Genomic DNA, 18,615 nt, shown 5'->3' on the forward strand with positions numbered 1-18,615 from the left:
GAAGATGACGACTTCAGCATTTGGGTCTGGCTCTTTAATAGAGCTGATTGGTATCTCATGCTGGTGGTCACATCCAAATGGAGGGTACAAAGCAGGTCATGTATTAGATACACACAAAGCAAGAAAATCCCTTTTTTACTTCACACACCGCTAAGTTCTTTGATTTAAATCAGTGAATTTGCTTGTCAGTTCATGACAATGGCAGACAAACTGCATAGCTTCTTGTACTGCCCACTGAGTCCCAACAACAATTCATCCAGAACTCTGAATTTACCCATAATGTTAAAACCGGTCATGAAGCGAGCCCTTACAACAGTAATAAAACATTAGAAATAACGAAAAAAAAGTCACGTTTTCAAAATTCATCAGATGTATCCATGTCTAAAAGTATGAAAAATGCATCTTTAGAGGCTCTGGCATCCATTTTGCAGATGAGAAAACGTCAGTGAGCAACAACTTCCAGTTTGGTCCCCTGATGAAACGCACGGGTACCTGGTCTGCCGGAAACAAACACGCATTTGGGTATATGAGGTCTCTCTGTCTTATAGCTAAGAGCAGCCAGCCCTTTACTTCCAAAGTCTCAGCTAGAAAGCGCACCAAGTGCATTACTTTCAAAGCCAGATACTCTCCCAGGAACATCAGAGCGCTCTGCATCAACAACGCTAAAAGCACTCTTGCCTTCGCATATCATGAGAGCAATCTGAAAACCATTTTCACTCCGCAAAGAAGCATGCTTATAGAGTCCCTGGACTCATAACTTGAATAATATGTTACAAAAGGACGGGGCAACTCGGAAGGGGTGGTACCTGTAAACTTCACCACTTAAAAACTTGGATAGCAGGATGAGCCAGCTCGGAAATCCATGTGTCACTAGAAGCAGGAGCACATCCACCATGCAGCTGCCTTCTAGCTACCACTAATTTTTCAAGGATGATGAAGAAGAGGAAGAAAAAAAATCGCTCAAAGGTCAAATCATGGGGTTGAGGGAGGTAGAAAGTAGAGAAACAGTTCACACAAACCATTGGCAAAACCAGGAATCACCGCAGGTTAAAAATTGTAGCTGAAAGAAAGAGAAATTTCTTCCTGCGCACGTGGAAGCTCTTATTGCCACAGTGAAGGTGCAGCAGGAGCAGGACGTGGCTCATGTGTGTGCCCAGCCACAGCCTTTATCTTTAGTGAGCAGCTCACTGTCTACTGTCAACAACAATTACACTCTGATCGTGGCTTTATCTGCCCTAAGCCTCTGAGAGTCTGCAAAGCCTACTGCCCTGTCCAGACGGAGCTGCCAGACACCAAGACGGAACGCGGCGGCGTTTGAGATGGGATTATTCAGAGCCTGGCTAAAAGCAGCAAAGAGACAAGCAACTTGTCGGTGAAAGGTGTGGGGCTTGGTAACTCCCGGGGAAGGATTTCTACACAACGCTGACGTGAAATTTCATGATTCACCTAAAAATACCTTCAAACGTGTGCTGTGGAGCGGTTCCACAGGCTGGACATCAAATCCCTGTCACGGAGGGCTGTCAGAGCCTGACCCACGCTCTCTCGGCAGCTCAAGGTAAAGCCTCTGCCCTTTTTCAGGACAGCTTTTGTACTCTCCTCCCTGCTGAGCACCAGAAGGAACGGCTCCCTCACCCAAGAGCTTCGAGCCCCAGGGCTAGGCGCTGCTAACCAGCCCAAGCCAAAACCACTATCCAGCTGGAGGGGAGAGCTGCAAAAAGCTGAAGCAGCTAAGTCTTTCCATTAATATAATTACCCACAGCAAAAAAACACGTCGTAAAAATCCAAGGGAAAAATGTCACTTGTGAAGAGGTGGGGCGCCGTAACCTGCTACTTGAAAACTGCTGAAGTACGAGAACGTTTTGTCGGCACCACAAAGGTCCTGTCACTTTTTTTTTTTTCCCTGTCAAAGCAAACAGACACGACCACACTTCTCGCTGCCTTGCACTCCTCTGGGTTCTCCTGAACCTCCAAGAGCCCGAGCAGCCACTAATAGCACAAATGACAAGTTCATGCTGAGTTTGGCACTCTCTGCTGACTCAGCAGCCTTCTCCTGGTGTGTCCAAGCTCTGACCTGTGGGCAATTCAGCTGGAGAGGACATTCTGAGTCAATACTATAAAGCACCTGAAGTCCAGAAGGACAAATGAGAAGGGGAGGAGGGAAGACAGGCTCTGTCAAAACGCCAAAGCCAGGAGCTTTGCACATAAAGAAACTAAAGATGAAATAATTCCTTTATAGCTCTCCTGCCTTCATGTCTGTCCAAAAGAGAGATGTAACAGAAGGAATAGCTGCACCTGTTTCCATTCGAAACTGAACAAACCTCTTCATGGGTGTTAAAGGCAAAATTATCATTCAAAACCTTCAGTCTCTCGTCTGATGTGGTACGACAGACCCCAGGCTGGGTTTATTGGGTTTTAGCGTGTTCAGGTGTCAGCTGGTACTGACCTGGTGGCACAGACAGGACCCTTGCCTCCCTTTCGTCCAGGAAGGCTGATACGTCTGCAAAGGAACAGCTTTAGTAGCGTCTGCAAGGTGTTGGTCACAAGAAATGAGCAGATCTCTGTATTAGTAAACACCAGATTTTGTTTCAGAAGAGCTCTTAAATGTCAGCATAGAGAAGAAAACAGTTAACCTACACTAGTGCTAAAGAAAACATTCTCATTCTGCTATTAAGGCAAGAGTAGCATAAGTGAGCATGTGGTGAACACCTTCCTGAGCTCAAGTTTTGAAATAGAGCCTGACAGGTCAACATTTCAAACCGTTTTCGAGTGTTTCCCTTGAGTCGTCACAAAAGAGAACGCTATATATTACACCTAAAATTACTCTAAGCCCTAGACTGAGGAGCTCCCCTCTCTGACCAAGTTAAGTGCCGGAGCATCACCGCGGCAGGTAAAAACTGCTAATTACACTAAGTCAGCCAGCCCTCCAAAAGGGCAGAAAAGACAAAGACATCCCATCATACGCTTGGCAGAAGCTACAAAACAATGACATGGAAAGTGCATTAAAGGGTTTCGTTAATCATCACCCCAGAGGGGATTTTTCCTGGTGAGGTGACTCCAAGCGCACGTTCCTCGCATGGCCACCAGCGCTGACTAAAGCCAAGGTGGCCAGGGTTAACGGGCAGACTCAGCTGTTAGATGGCTTATGCAGAGATAAACATTTAAAGGAGAGAGAGGAATGGAATTCACAGCATCCACTCACATAAAAGGAATAACCGAGTGTGTCAAACTGGAAAAAAATGTGGGAAAATCATCTATGCGGTCCATATTACCAAAACAAAGAGAACTTCAAACAACCTTCCAACGACACCATGAGTCACGAATTACGCGGATGTCGGACAACGGGCCATTTCCTTCCAATGCCTTACCACTGAGTTACTCGTTAACATAGCTGAAAGCATAATTGTCCTTAATTGCTCAGTTGTCACTAAGTGGATTCCAATCTTCCGACAAGACAAAGCCCAACAGCTGTTTTTTTGGAAGACTGCCCTTTCAACCAGCCCGTGCACCTGCAGCGATACGGACTCGGGTCCAAGGCAGGGGTCTGCTGCTGCTGACTGGTGAGCAGCTGCCAGGCGGCAGCGGGAGCGCCGGGCTCAGAGTGCGGTCTGCGCACCAAGTTGTTGGCTCTCTGCCCCGGCCCCAACCGACGGCGGCCGAAGACAACCCCGGCCAAGTCCTCCCGGCAGCGGGAAAACAGATCCTTGATGATTAGTCCCAGCAGAGGAAAACCAGCTCCTTGCTACTTAGTCCCCATTCTCCCCTTGGGAGAACTTTGTGGAAGACTGGATCTAATCTAAAGCCTGTCAACTTCAACGCAAAGACTCTTGCCACGTCTGGGTGAAAAAAGTATCTAAGATATAGAGACGTGCATGTCAACAGCCAATGCACCAACACCTTATCCTCTAGCCAATGCCTCACCCCCTGACTGCGCTCTAAGAAGAAAATTAAACACAAACCAAGAGGTCTTCCTTCAAGAGTGCCACCTAAGGTATATAAATACACACACACATTTACTACATTTATATATGGAAGCTTCTAATGTTTAGGTATTAGGGTGCACAAGCCCAAAGACTGCTTCGCTTGGGTGTCAACCCTATCTCAAGCTGAACTACTTCATTTCTGAACCAACCTGTACGCAAGAACTGGCTGGAACAAAGAAGATGGAATAATTTTTCTGCGGGTAGAAATACTTCAACTGAAGGATTTTGAATATATTCCAGAGAGTCGTTCTGGGTTGGCAAATTCTGATTCTCTATTACAAAACAATATTCAATATCACGCAGACACACAATTGTGGATTTTGTGAAATCAGAGCAAGTCCTCTCCCATCTCCTACTCACAGATGCACTGTAAGAGAGAATTTCAAAACTGGAAGGGCTACAAGGGGGAAAGACCAGTCCTGAACTGAAAACCAGTTCTCAAATTTCACAATTCCTTAGGAAGCAGAACCTCTCCTACTCAGAGCGCTCTGGCTATGATTATTTAGAATATGACTCACGTGTGACACACTTATAAAACCCACACAGTTTGACGCTACACGTGTACTGACGTACCAGCAGTTTCACTGAAAAAAGCAACAAACACGCAACTTATGAGTTTAGTTTTGACTGTCGAACCACAGAACTGATGTACAAACAGAAGTGCATCCCACGTGAGCTTTCCTGATTCCATTCAGGGAGGAGAAAAAAGGTCTTCTGCAGCACCCAGGCCATTATGCCCTCAGTAACCGCTATGTCATTATTGATTCATTACCCTTTGATATTTTCCTTTTTTTCACATAGACTCTCACACAAAGAGCTTTCCTTTCCATCTCACCAAATTCCTATTAGTGAGCCAATCTCGGCTGCACCTCGCACAGATGTGTTATGAATATAAGTCGCACAGTGTTATGAATATAAGTTTCCACACAGGATATTTTGATGGTTCCCCTCTCCTTTCTCCCCACCCCAACCCCGTCCAAAATAGCACAGAGTCATAAATTCTCCTGTTCTGACCTCCCATCTCTTGCTGGCCTGGAAGACGGTGCCACCGATGTTTGCCTGAAAAAGTAGCACCTCAGGAGTAATAACAGTAATCATAAAAAGAGAAATAGCCTGGGATGGGAGAAGATTTAGGAAGAATTTTCCACAGAACATACTATGGGTTCGACTACAAATACGACAAAAAGAGACAGCTGTCCTCAAAAGGCAGATTTTGCTGTTGGAGGGAAACCAGCCCTAGGGTACATGCTGTTGTGGGCTGGGTGAAGGGGAAGAAGAGGGGAAAAAGGGGGCAGAATATGACAAGAACTGTTTTAAAGTGTACAGAAGTGATCTCTGGACCCGAATATACAGCAGGTTTCACTTTATCAGACAGCCTGGTAACAATCCTGTACCGCATGAGGGTCCAAATAATCCCAAATTAAAACTTGTGAGGATTATCTGAGAAGCCAGAGGTCCAGATTACATGGCATTTTATGGTCAAATTATTTTCTCCCTCAGTTGCAGGTTGGGGATCCCCCAAGGCTGAGCTGCCCTTCTACCTAGTCACTGCCACCAACGGGAGCACCAACGTCTAGCAGCATCCCTAACAGAGATAAAACAAACACCGAAAAGCAATCTTGTCTCGCCCTAGTACATTCACAGTGCTGTCAGACAGACACTTTTTCAAAGGGCTTAGAGAGCCACAGAAGGAGAAAAGGTTTCTCATCTGAGCACAGGTATATTCACCTCCGGCAATGTTTCTAGGAAGGTTAAACTTATCCTCCATTAAAAATCTAAATGCCAAAGGTGAATGGCAAAACTTCTGTATTTCCAGACTGCTTAAACTTATCCTCCATTAAAAATCTAAATGCTAAAGGTGAATGGCAAAACTTCTGTACTTCCAGACTGCTGCACGTCAACAGCTTGGATTCACATACTAACTACCACCAAGGCTAGCTTGCCCCTACTCTGGATTCAGATTTGACAGGGTGGTTGCACTGGCCAGAGCCCCAAAGGAGGATGGCAGCAGGGGTAACGTAAGAATAGCAGTCAAAACTAGAAGAAAAGCTGTGAAAAAATGATGAGGCAAGAAAAGTAACCAGTATAAGAGAAGTGTACAAGTGGCATGACAGCAAATAATATCACATTTTAAAAAAATGCACCAGAGCCTCGGTCGCAGATAATAAGACTCTCTCTCTCTCGCCACATGGAATTTCAGCCATTTTTCAAAATTCCACTGGCATAAATACAAAGGCAAAGCTCCAGCTATAAACTATCACTGGACGCTGTTGAACTTAAGTTCCTGCTTTTTTTCCATGGATGCACTGCAAGTCAGCATTCCAAGACAAGAGATGTCTCCAAACCCAAGCTATTTCCAAACAGCACATGTACCACGACATCGGCCAAGACCATTGCAAAAAGCCACGCTCCTCTATCAGCTCGTGTCTAAGAGCGTTAGAATAATTTGATTTCAGCGCCGCATAAAGGTGCTTTTCAAGTCATCCCACAGGTTTGCTGACAACCCTTGCTGTCACAAAAGGGGTACAACACGCAGTTCGATTTCCATTTTGAAACTCTCAGCTAAGTAGCTTTAGAGCAAACTTAATTTTGAATGCAATCGCTTTCCTCTTTGGGGAAAGCCCCAAACCAAACGTTATCAGTACATCCAGCAAATTCAGGTTTATTCTATGCCGTGCTCCTCCAGATATTCAGCCGTTAGCTGCAAAAGGTTAATATGCTGATGGTAATACGTACACACACGTGGTGTCATCACCCATACCGGCTCAGAAAAGGGACAGTATCTCCCTCTGGACTGGAAAAAGTGACAATGAGGAGGGATAAAGCAGATAAATAGAAAAATGAGACAAAAACACAAACAAGAAAAGCTGGCGGATATTCTCCTGACACAGGGGATGGGGTGAAGCAAATCAAATGGCCAGGGTTAAAATCAAGCACGTCCTCCACGGCACCCGGCTGAACGGTGTGAGCCACTGCTGCGGGGAAAGCTCGGAAAGCACGAGACAGGTGAAGGCAGAGAGATCGGTGGGGGGCTGGTGGGCAGTCCAACCCTGCCGAACGCCGGGAGGACGTTTTGGAGGCAGGAGCGCTTTCTCAGGTTGCTCCTCTAACCAATTCCATTAGATCAGCTCCTGCCACCGTCAGACACGGGTTATTGCATGAACAGCTCTTCACCCAAACTCACCAAGGACAACTTTTTGTCCCACTAACTACCTGATCCAGTGTATGTAGCCCACAGCACACGGTGAAATGCAAGTTTTCTCAAATGATTGCTAGCTGTAGCCACCACAACTCGTCAGCATTCTCGTATCAAGCATGCGAAGAAAGACTAGCGCCAGGTTAATGAGAGGACTTGATCTTAACAGTCTTTTCCAATCTAGGCAGTTCTGTGATTTTTTTTTGATATTAGGTTTTAAAAACAGAGAAAGGGCAGCTTGAGACAGAGGGCTCCTGGTTTTCAAGGAGCATTACATCTGAGGAACAGCTGTGAACCAACCTGCATGACAACGACTCAAGAAGACAAGCGCTCAGCTTTTCAAGTCCTACAAGAGACAAAGAACAATCAATCTGGCTTTTCTCCATCACCTCCCCCTCCACGAGCGCCACAAGTTCACTCTTTAGACAGGCACAACCATTAAGGCATCCTAAATCTGTGCTGTTCAAAAGTCCAGTCAAAAAAACAGCTATTTGGGTTTTAGTGCCTATTGAATTTCTTTCGCTACCAGCAACTGTAAATCAGCCTGGAGACAGAAAGAGAAGGCATCTGCTGGCTGCCGTGCCCGCCAGAAGTTCCTCATAATGATGCAGATGTTTCCAAACAGAAAGAGGATGGGATGCCCAGATGTCTTTCATTGTCATAGTTTTCCAAGCAGCTTGACAAACTTCATATGTAAAAAACCAACTAGGAACGACGAGCCTGTCTCGCCAGCAAAAATAAAAAGCGTGTTTGACAAAGAAGCGAGCGGAGCAGATGAGCAGAGGTCAGACCTTCGTCAGTCTTGGTCCGGTTAAGCTAAGGAATAATCAGCCACCGAACCAATGCATGTAATGAGGAGAACTGAACTGCCAGTCGCTCACATACCAGACTCTCTTAATTGTTTTATCTCACCTTGTTAAAGTGCCACTGATAACTAAAAGAATACTTTTTTTTTTTTTTTCAATTGTAGCAGTAGATATTCTGGGTGCCAGAAACTTGGAACCTTTGAAGCGCTGGAAGTAATGAAAATATATTGTTACTTATCCTTGGCAGGGAAAACCCTGCAAACTGATTAAGAAAAAGGACTCGAAATAAATCAAGTCTCAACGCTGTGCAAGTAAATTGAGCAACACCACTACAATACCAAAGCACAGACTCACAAATTCACTTGCCATTAGAGATAAAAACCCTCACTTTGCTGGCTATGGAAGAACCTGAGCAGAGCCCAGTCACACAGTAGCGCAGTCTCAAGGACTGTGAAGGACAAAGCATTTACAATAGGTATCCAAGCGCATTATATGGATTTTGGATATTCACTGAGTGTTGGTTAAAATCGAGCATTTAAAAAAAGCAATCAACTATCTTGCAAACTGGATTTCTGCCCGTATCACAGATCTAGAGAAGAAATCTACGGCTTCTGCTGAAAAATCAACAACATCTACAGTGATTTTAATTATATTTTGTTCACAAGCCACAGAGCAAAATGAGTTACCCTTTCATTGTAAGACATTTTTTGGAGATTTTCAAACCAGCTTTTGCCACAGAGCAAACTGAAGCAAAAGAGATACTTAGATTATGCTCAGTCTGTAAGTACTGGCTGAATTTTCCAGAATGGTTAAAAGCAAAAGAATCCTAAACCAGATAATCTATTGAGGGAAAACAAGATACACGAAGGAAACAGCACGAGGAAAGTTAACAAGCATACTATATCTGACACTTGGAATTTGGAGCAGCCGAGGAACAACACTGCTTCCACACAAAATGGGTCACGCCCGTAAAATGAGCAACAGAGACTCTTTTACAAGCTGGAGAAAATCAAAGTGAATGACATTTGACTGCCCAAAGTACATGGGAGCAAAGGATCAAGCCTCTCGGACTTCAGGCATCCAGAAACATTCAACAACATGATTTCTAAGTTAAGCTCCAGATACTCACTCTGTGTTGTGAGAAAACCTGGAAGACCAGAACACAGTTTTCATTTAACTTGAAAACTGCTCTGTGTGAGGCAGACGGGATTTTTCCTGCCGAGCAGGCTGGGTTTGCTCCGCTATCACTGTCCTGGTCGGTGCCACAGTTTGTATGTATCACAGAGGAAATAAAAAGCTTCACTTTTACTCCATGATTACTTCCCAATGGACTGATCTTGCAGTTAAAAAAAAAGAAAAAAAAAGCTAAAGACTCTCCTTGCTGCTCTAAGCAAGCAAAAAAACCCACAAAGAACATTTATCATCAAATCACAGGCACCCGAAAAGAGACAAATGAAAACATACATTCAAAAACGGAAAAAGCAAGAGAGACTCATTTCTCGCTGGACTCGGTTACAAAGTCCAAGACCTAGGTGTAAAGTAAATCAAGAAGAACAGAAAGCCTCAAACACCAAATGCATTCTATATTCTAAGAAAGGTCATGCAGCCGTGCTTTGAAAGAGGCATTTCTGTTGTGTTCTCAACTGCTTTCCGTCGTGAAAACCACCAGCTCACAATTTTTTTCAACAACCCCAAAATCTTTCCCCATTGGACAAAACAGTCTCTTCAACAACTTAAAATTCCAAGCCCATTTCCATAAAGTTGCAACTATGTCATTTATTGGAGCTCCTCCTGTAAACTCCTTTCTCTTGGGACTGCCACTTGCCTTCCTCCCGATGAGCTTTCCAGGGAAAATCTTCCCTCGCATTAGAACAGGACAGTAAATAGCCCGGGCATCCCATCACTAAGCCACCGCCTGCGGCTAGAAAAACAGTGAAGAATCAGACTCTGAGTCAGCTAAAGGAGCGCTGGAGAGACAGAAAAGGAGGCTTCCCTGCTGCCAGAAAGGATGATTGCTTGGGTTGTTTGTTTTGTTTTTTTTCTTTTAAGGGACACACCACCTCAAAACCAGGATCTCCCCAGGGTGAGTCCATCCTGCACTCGCCCTGCATCACTCCTGGTGCTCTATGGAGGACGTGAGAGCACAAACCCAGCTCTCCCCAGGTGCCTGAGTCCACACTTGAGTAGCCCACACAGAGACAGGGGAGGAGGAGGAAAATCTTACTGTTTCTTGCCACCTGATGGCCAGAGTGCCACTACCAAAAGAAGAGAGGGCTTTTACCTACAGATCTAAGCCCTGAGCCCACCACAAGCCAACGTCTGGGTATGAGGAATGCCCCTGAACAGTGCTCCCTGCTGAGCCCTGCACGGCTGTTCTTCCCTGACTTACAAAAAGGCAGAGAACAAAGGCAAGGAGAAAAAAAACACGCATCTACACTACCTTTGTTAGTCTCACCAGTCCTTGAGCTACTCATCCTGGTCTGGGATAAACCTGCTCTCTGGCATGCGTGTCCCCCTCTACCTTTTCCTGCTCGTCACCTGCGTGGAGGGTTAAAACCGGAACGGAAATCCCAGAGAGGCACCCAAGCCCTTTCTTGTACCTCTCTCCTCCAGGCACGTCCCTCACACTTTTCCAGGGAATGTCCTAAATAAAGGCACTGCCGGGCACGCTGCAAACTCACACATGCAAACAGAAAGCTTTCCTTGGCTTCTCCTGAAGGTACGAGCCTCAACCACTGGTTTTTCTTCCCACAGCACTCGGTGTTTGACGGAGCCTAACCCACATTCCCACGGGTCAGCCTCTCCCCGTCAGCGTGGCGGGAGAAGCCAGCTTCCCTCCGACAGCAATTTGCTCTTTTCCAACTCAAAGCGCAGACCCAGGCTCGCGTGTCTTTTAATAACCTCCACAATCCCAACTATCTTGACGATCTGAGCCCACGTTATTAGAATACTTGAAAGAATTATTAGGCAAGGCATTCCGGAAAAAAACAAAACAAACACAAAGCAAACAATAAAAAAAACACAACAACAAACCAACGCTGTTTTCATAGCAAACAACAGCTGGGTCATGCTGTTACTCCGTGGTGTTTTACTATTGCGTTTTGGAAAGATTTACACGCTTGTGCAACCCAGGAATGGATGTGAAGAAAATCGGTTCCACCGGGAGCAAAACTAAAGGCAAGGATGATGTTCTCACGTTAGTCATTTCCCTGTGCAGCCCCAGCTGCCCTGTGCTGTGTCATCCCACCTGGAGACAACATTTACTGAGCGTCTACACAGAGCTTTATGACACAAACTGCCACATTTTAATTCATTTTCCCATCAAAGACCTAGGTTAAAAATGCCAACTGTAGAACGCAGACTGATTAACAAAGGATCTTTCTCCCAGTGACTCTCACAGCCTCACGTTTCAACATTCAATTTGCATGACGCTCATAAACAAGCAACAGCCCCCATGAGCCGTAGGAGGATTCATTTCCTCGTGTTCTTGACCTCTAATTCCCATCGATTCAGCTTGATACAGCAGCTCTCTTGCTTCCTAATTAGCCCGTGTTCTCGGGAGGGGGCTCGGCTCTGCAGTGCTGCCCCGCACTTCTGGCAGCTGGTGTTTACCAATGCTAATGTTATCCTTCCCTTCCAAGCTTCTCCTCGCCTCCCACCTCAAACCACGGGAATCCCAGAGAAGAAATCTCAGCTAAAGCTGCTTATTCTGGGGTTGTTCAGCCTGGAGAAAAGGAGGCTGAGGGGAGACCTTTCGGCTCTCCACAACTCCCTGACAGCAGGCTGTCGTGAGGTCGGAGTCGGTCTCTTCTCCCAAGTAACAAGTGACAGCACAAGCGGAAACGGCCGCTCCAGAGGAGGTTTAGATTGGACAGCAGGAAAAAATTCTTCAGCAAAAGAGCTGCATTGCACTGGAACAGGCTGCCCAGGGAAGTGGTGGAGCCACCACCCCTGGAAGCGTTTAGAAGCCCGTGGGATGCTCCTCTCTGACATAACACCAAAAACGTCCATTATTCTGGACACGTGCTGGAAGGGCACAAAAGCTGGTCCTTATCTTGGCATCTCTTCACCTCTGAGCAGGTGACTTTTAAGAATATCACCTGGAAATGAAGCGGATGGGCACAGCTGTCTGTTAGCACCACTGTTCACTGAAAGCCATCTTTTTCCTGTGCAATTCGGGGGCAGGAGGAGTTTTTACCAGGAAACCACGTAAGCCTTGGAACGGCCGCAAGTTGCATGGACCAATCTTGCTCCGTTTTTTTCAATTTTCCCTTCATACAGATTTGTGTGTGTTTTACTACTCTGGCTTCTGGTGCCTGTGGTTGGAATTAAACCTTTATCCTCGGTTTTATTTAAGAACGATTTTCCCTTGTTATTGCCAAGAATTGAAGATGACTTCAACAGATGGATGTCCCCTCTCCCATCATGGGGAGGCACGTGCAACCTCCCTGACGCAGACTGGGAGCACAACTTTTTCTAGCCCTTTTGATGCATTGCTGCTCAAGTTTCTTTCTTCCTTTCTTTCAAAAATTTTACAAGCTTTTTTTATTTTTTGCAAACATTTCTACTCCTATTCTAATTTAGCAGATCCTTGTTGACTATCTACACTTTGCAGACCTGTTGTCTAATGTGTCCAGTTATGATCCATGCAGATGCTTTTTGTATGTTAACTTAACTTTTAATATAGAGTAATTATTAAATCAAAAAGGCAAGGCTGAATCTGCCAGGAAACACCCAGATACCCCATTGCCTGCTGAATTTCTGGACACAGCAACCATGATCGCTCAAAAAGCTTTTACTGGATGAGATGTAATGGACAATGGAACAAGGGAAATTCCAATTTGAAGGGGGAAAATAAAAAAAATCATATCGAGGATACTCAGAGGCCCAGAAAGCTTGTGGGAACTCCATCCCTGGAAATACTGAAACCACAAGGTCCGAGTTACCACTATTATTGATTCTAAAGTTGAGCTATTGAGGCCAAACAGACAGGTGCACAACAGGAACTGGGAGATGGCCCAGAAGACAGTATCTAAATCACAGTCTACCGACAAAGCATCTGAATTTTTCGCCCCTCACATCACCCATTTTGGATGCTCATCTAAAAAAAGCATCGGACTGGTTTTGGAAGCTGGATGACAGTAACCGCACACGGGAGGACATGAGCACTCGTCGGTGAGCTCTGGCAAGTAGTTGCTAACTCACACTGCCCAGCACATTAGTGGAAATAAACGACATCAAGCTGACTTGAGCTGGGAGGAAAAACACTTCAGCGAGTCAACTCCATACCCCACTGCCTGTCTCTGGTGACAGATACCAGTACAAAAGCTTGGAGAGAAAGGAAATACTAAGACAAAGACACTTTCCAAGTACAAGGTGAATCCCCAACTCTGCCCGAGGATGAGCCAGCCAAGTCCAGCTTTGACCCTGGAGTGCAAAGAAAGCAGATCTGAAACCTAGTCACGGCATGGTCCTCATGACTAAAGCATTCGGAGGACACTCAACCTGGGTCACGTTCACCGCGGGACGTTCTGGGTTGAGACCAAAGCTCTGTAGAACCCGAGAGCAGCACACACAGCTTCTCCGTTATGTGTTGTGGTAACGAGTTGAGGGCACAGTTCTGCTGACTGACACTGACGCCCAGGCAAGGGAGGTGAAACCCAGCCCACCTCATGTCCTAACCGGGCTGAGAGCACACTTCGGTCTGCAGCGCAAACACACTCTCCAACCCATGGAGACGGCTGTAATTCAACTGCACTCAAAGAAACTACTCATCTGCTTCCATTTCTAGAAGTGCTTGATGTTTTTCTCATTATTTTTCCTCCCACTTCTCCTCTCCTTAGATCCCTTCTCTTTTTCCCTATCCATCACCAAAACTCATTTTCTTTTGTACCATGCCCTGCTGTTCCCGTTTGAAAAGTACTTTGTTGTCTACCTTTGCTTGGATTAAGCAAACTGCTACTGGAAAAAAAGAGAAGAAATCTAATTTAACTCATCAATACTCAGTCAAGAACTTCAGTGGGTTCTATAAAAGTCTCAATTTTATAGAAGGCAGCCGATTGAAAACCAAAAGCTCCAGCAGTTCTGGATGAAGAGGCAGGATGTCTTTAGATGAGCACATACACAGGTTATCACCACCAACAGGGCTTGTACCAGCACGCCTACGTCCCTTTTGAATAACGTGTAATATCTTTTGTAAGGGGGCATGCTACAAAAACGCAGTGTACTAGGTCTCCACAGGAATCAGCTGCATCTTTCCCATCATTACAGATGCACGACCTCGTGCGGTGCGCTGTGCGCTATCTCAAATATCCTCCACCAGGTCATGAGAAACTCTGCTGAGAAAGAGCTCAGGCACCTTCTGGCACGATGATGTCTCTAAGAAACATCGACGTGCCTGGGGAAGTACTGAGGGAGGTCTCTGAAGCCCGTAATAGTCTTCCTATTTTTCTACCTTCTATTCCAGGGTTTCATTCCCAGGCAACCAGGACCAACTCCCAAATCATTTCTTCCTCCTACATGTTTCCCACCTGGGACAAAGACACCCAAGGCCAGTGCCATGGCAACTCCATCAGCCGCACAAGCACTTTGGTTCTTAAGGGAAAATGAAAATTCTGAAAGGAAGCTGGGAGATAAAGGCTCCTATTCCTTGTTTCCCACTGTTAGGAAGTAATTACAAAAATACTTCTATCTCAAGTGCTCCCTGGGTGAATAGGTTGTCACTTATAAAATAAACCAAACAATAAACTGATGTGAAGGGGAAGATAAAGTTGTAAAACCAAGAGCATATTAACATGCTGCGTAACCTTCAGGCTTAAGGTTGGCTGTCATCATAATACCATACGAAAAAGAAAGTGCACGGAAAAAATAATGAATGAGCGGGAGGAAAGACAAACCGAACTCATCAGCTCTAGCAGAATATGATCCAAAACCTGCCTCATCAGCCCGATGATGTAAAGCTGAGTCTTCTTAACTGACTCCAATGGAACTGCATCAGGGTTTTCTATTTCTGAGAAATCCAAATTGGATTTTATTTCACTGTACCCCTGAGACTAGTTCAGTAGAACTTGCAAAGAAGGCCTCCAGCGTGCAAATTTGATTCTATAGAGTTCTTTGCCTGTTTCTATTGTTTCTTGAACGCTTTCAAGGAATAAGGGTAATGATCACATGTCTTGGTGACGTTTGTCAGCTTATTACCAAAGGAGAACAGATTCTTTTCATCCCGTCCAGACAGAATGATATCATCCCTGTACTTACAAAATCTTGCAGCTCGGGCTTGTCTGGAGAGCATTTCTTTCCGTCCCAAAGTGAAAAGTTATTTGGCTGATAAGATTTATTTCAGTGATGTGTTAACCTGACAGCCTCATACATTCTTCCATTCTTTTTCAGCCTTGTACACTAGCTCAGTCACTCTCTGCCCCCCAGATCCTTCACTTCCACTACAGAGTCTTTTGATCTTTCTTTCTTTTCGCCCCTAAGGATAAGTATTTTCTTCTTCTTTGGGAATCACACTCCTGCCGTGAACACCGATCACAAGTACCTGTAGCACTCAACTACGATGAGAAGCACAGATGTTCAGCGTCTTTAGCACCAAAGCTTAAATTACCAGGGAAGTCGAGCTTACAGAGTGTCATCCCGGGGCAATCCGATACGGAAAAGCTGTCGGGAGACGACCATGCAGAATTCCAGAGATTGCCCTGCTCTGCAATAGGATTTCCAGACTATACCTAACCAGATGCTCAGCCCAGATGTTCAAAACCAAACGACCAGTGTCTCACTGAGCATCCACATGGCAAGCAGAGCATTTTCTACCCTCAGATGAGTGACCCGACAGTGAAATGCTTATAGAGCACACGTGCTTGTGGTGCCCTGCAAACTGCTGGCCCCAAGGTACGTCCGCGTTGGTGGGGGATGCCCAGTCACTGAGCTTCTCACGTGACTTCCACAGTATAGCAACTACCTAAAATATTGTCAGAAACCTTGCATAAAGTGCTTGCGTGACATAGACACAGACAGTGCTTAAGTAGTAACGCTTCAGAGACCAGGGTTATTCAAGCTGATGGCAGTGGAAATAAATAACACCTCTTCCTCCTTCTGTGCATCTACCACCTTCTCTGAAGCTGACAAGACTGATCAGCATTGCTGGGCTGTGAAGTCCCCACTGTTGTATCTCCCCCAGCACAAGCCAGATGAAAGTACGTGACATTAGCTGGGAATTTCTACGAAATTCTGAGCCACCTATTCCTCTGTACTCCTGCCCAGCCTGGTGAGAAGGTCCTCTGGAGTCTGTGAAGTCTGTCTTGACTCGCTGTCACCTGTTGTAAGCACCTACCTATTCACTCGTGTTCATGATGGTTGATTTCACCTCGCTTCTGAGCACAGATACAAATTTCCAATCACTTTCTCAAATTGAGACAAAAATTGGGACACGTATTTTGAAAGCGAGGTATGAGTATTCTTGTTCAACATTATGAACTGATCCGTTTTCATGTGGTTTTCTGCACGGCTCTGACCCAGTTGTTCACAAGGAAGAATAATCAAGACTTCCATGTTCCCAGGGGAGAAACCCAGTTGACATTTGTCGATGCTGTGTCACATCCTACTACGTTTAAGTGGTTTTCAATAGCTGGGACTTCCCAAGGGGAGGCCTTGGCTACTGTCCAAAGAGGAAGAGCTTCCTCTGTCCAGAAGAACTAACCCAAGCTCAGCACTTCCAATGAACAAACCGGCTAACCCAGTGCAACAGAGACCGCAGGTAACAACTAGTTTGGTTTTTTAAATGATTTTAACATTAGTCTATGAGGATCCGCTACTTCTTGCAGGTCCCTGCATTGCTTTACATGAGCAGAAGAAAGATCAGGTTCCAACCAGCAGATAGCTTGCCCATGAAATACAAATAACTGTTCCTGCCACCGCTCTGTTCAAGTCAAGAAAATAATCCACATTTCCCTGATATCAGAGAGTGAGAGCATATGCATTTTTATAAGAATAAAACAACCACCAAATATCCAGGGCCATTCATAGGCAACAGTTCATACTCACATCGGAATGACTGAAAAGAGTAAGGCATAAAAAGGCATTAATTAATGAAAGGTTCCTTCAACGGGTCTAAGCTGGTTGCACACACACACACACAAAGAACAACAGACAACCACACGAGTTGCTGCCAAAGTGGAAAGGCTAAACCCACGCTATCCGGTAGCTCGAGGCATCCTAAGATCTCCTCCAGAAATCCAGATTTCTGGTTCCCACCTTTCTGAGAAAGCTCAGTGAAAGTTCATCACAAATAACTACCATAAAGAGACATGAGAAAGAGAAGTAGATCACATATGTGTGGGCTTATTTCGATGAGAACACAGCACATGAACCAATACATGCTCTACTACATTGCCACCGTTGCTAAAACCCGCTCATTTTTTTTGACTTGGAACTCCTACGCGCATTCTGTCCGATTGTTTGAAAAACGTTCAACAAATTCCCCAACGTTACAAAATCCTTCAGAATACCAGATGTCCTGTCAGCCTGAAAGCTTCTTCCATATAGCTGGAGTTGGAAGCTTTCACGACAGGAGCATCTTAGAAAAACCGGCTTCTTGTCGAGAGAACAGAATGCGGCAAATCTCAATTCATTGCGGAGGAAAGCTTTTACACAACATTTCTCAGTTTTCCTAACAACTTCACTGGCAACAACTCTCAGCATTTTTACATTAATGTCTAGTTTGTTGTCTGTCATCTATTGCTTTGGATTCTCGTCTGTGTCAGCTAAATCTGCAGCTGAAGTTGTAAACCAGGCTGACCTCTGCATTTCTGCCTCTGGCCTGGGCTTGGGAGCAGGGGAGAAGGAGAAAAACTTTTGTACATCTGTACGTAGCAGACCACCACTGCAAACTGTTCCATGGCAGCATAGTAGCAATATCTATTTCCCAAAATGCGTGTAAAAGCTTCAAAATGTCATAAATAAATAGGAAACATTTCCCGTGAACACGAGTTAAAAGAGCCGCAGTGTTACACCATGCTATGGGCCAAGCAGGTCCTTGGGCTCCACAGGCTTCGACAACTTGCTGCAACCTTGATCATACTTGGATCTTAAAAAGCAACTCGAAGACAGGAGGATATGGGCTACAGAACTTACGCCTTTGTTGTGCCTAATCTGAGCCCAGGTGGAACTACCAAACAACCGTGCACGGTTCCAGCCCACGTACCACAAAGATCAGGATTCACCCAACGGGGTGTAGTCGGTAACTGGGCCGAGTCAACGATCATGAAAGATGGCTAAAAGCAAAGAAATCACTCCAGCTTAAAAGTAACCAGGAGGGAAAAATAAACCAGCCTCCAGCTTCTTCACAAACCAGGAAAGACCAGAACGACTTCTATTTTTCACAGTGCACGGTCAAGTGGAGACCTTTAGCCACATCTGAAAATTCAAGACCAGTGGAAGCTCAACTCTATCAGAAAAAATCATCTAATGCATTTTAAGAAACCCTCTTAGGAGAAAGTTCAAGACACCGACCGCATAGCCACAGCAGCCCCTCTCTGTTTTGCGCTGGTATCTAATTCTAGTTGTACATAGTTTTTCTTTTTCTTCTCAAACATGGGAACACAAAGTACAAAGAGGAATTTGAGAAGCTGAGACA

At 45.2% G+C, this 18,615-nt stretch overlaps 1 protein-coding gene across 1 annotated transcript in view; it reads right to left on the minus strand.

Annotated features, from left to right (window-relative positions):
* The window catches only part of ADAMTS3 (ADAM metallopeptidase with thrombospondin type 1 motif, 3), a gene marked incomplete at its 3' end in the record, with an annotated part of 61,201 nt that overhangs the window by 24,828 nt on the left and 17,758 nt on the right, over positions 1 to 18,615 (minus strand). The window lies entirely within an intron of this gene.

This window comes from Apaloderma vittatum, unplaced genomic scaffold (genome assembly GCF_000703405.1).
Source record: "Apaloderma vittatum isolate BGI_N311 unplaced genomic scaffold, ASM70340v1 scaffold7435, whole genome shotgun sequence".
Taxonomy (NCBI): domain Eukaryota; kingdom Metazoa; phylum Chordata; class Aves; order Trogoniformes; family Trogonidae; genus Apaloderma; species Apaloderma vittatum.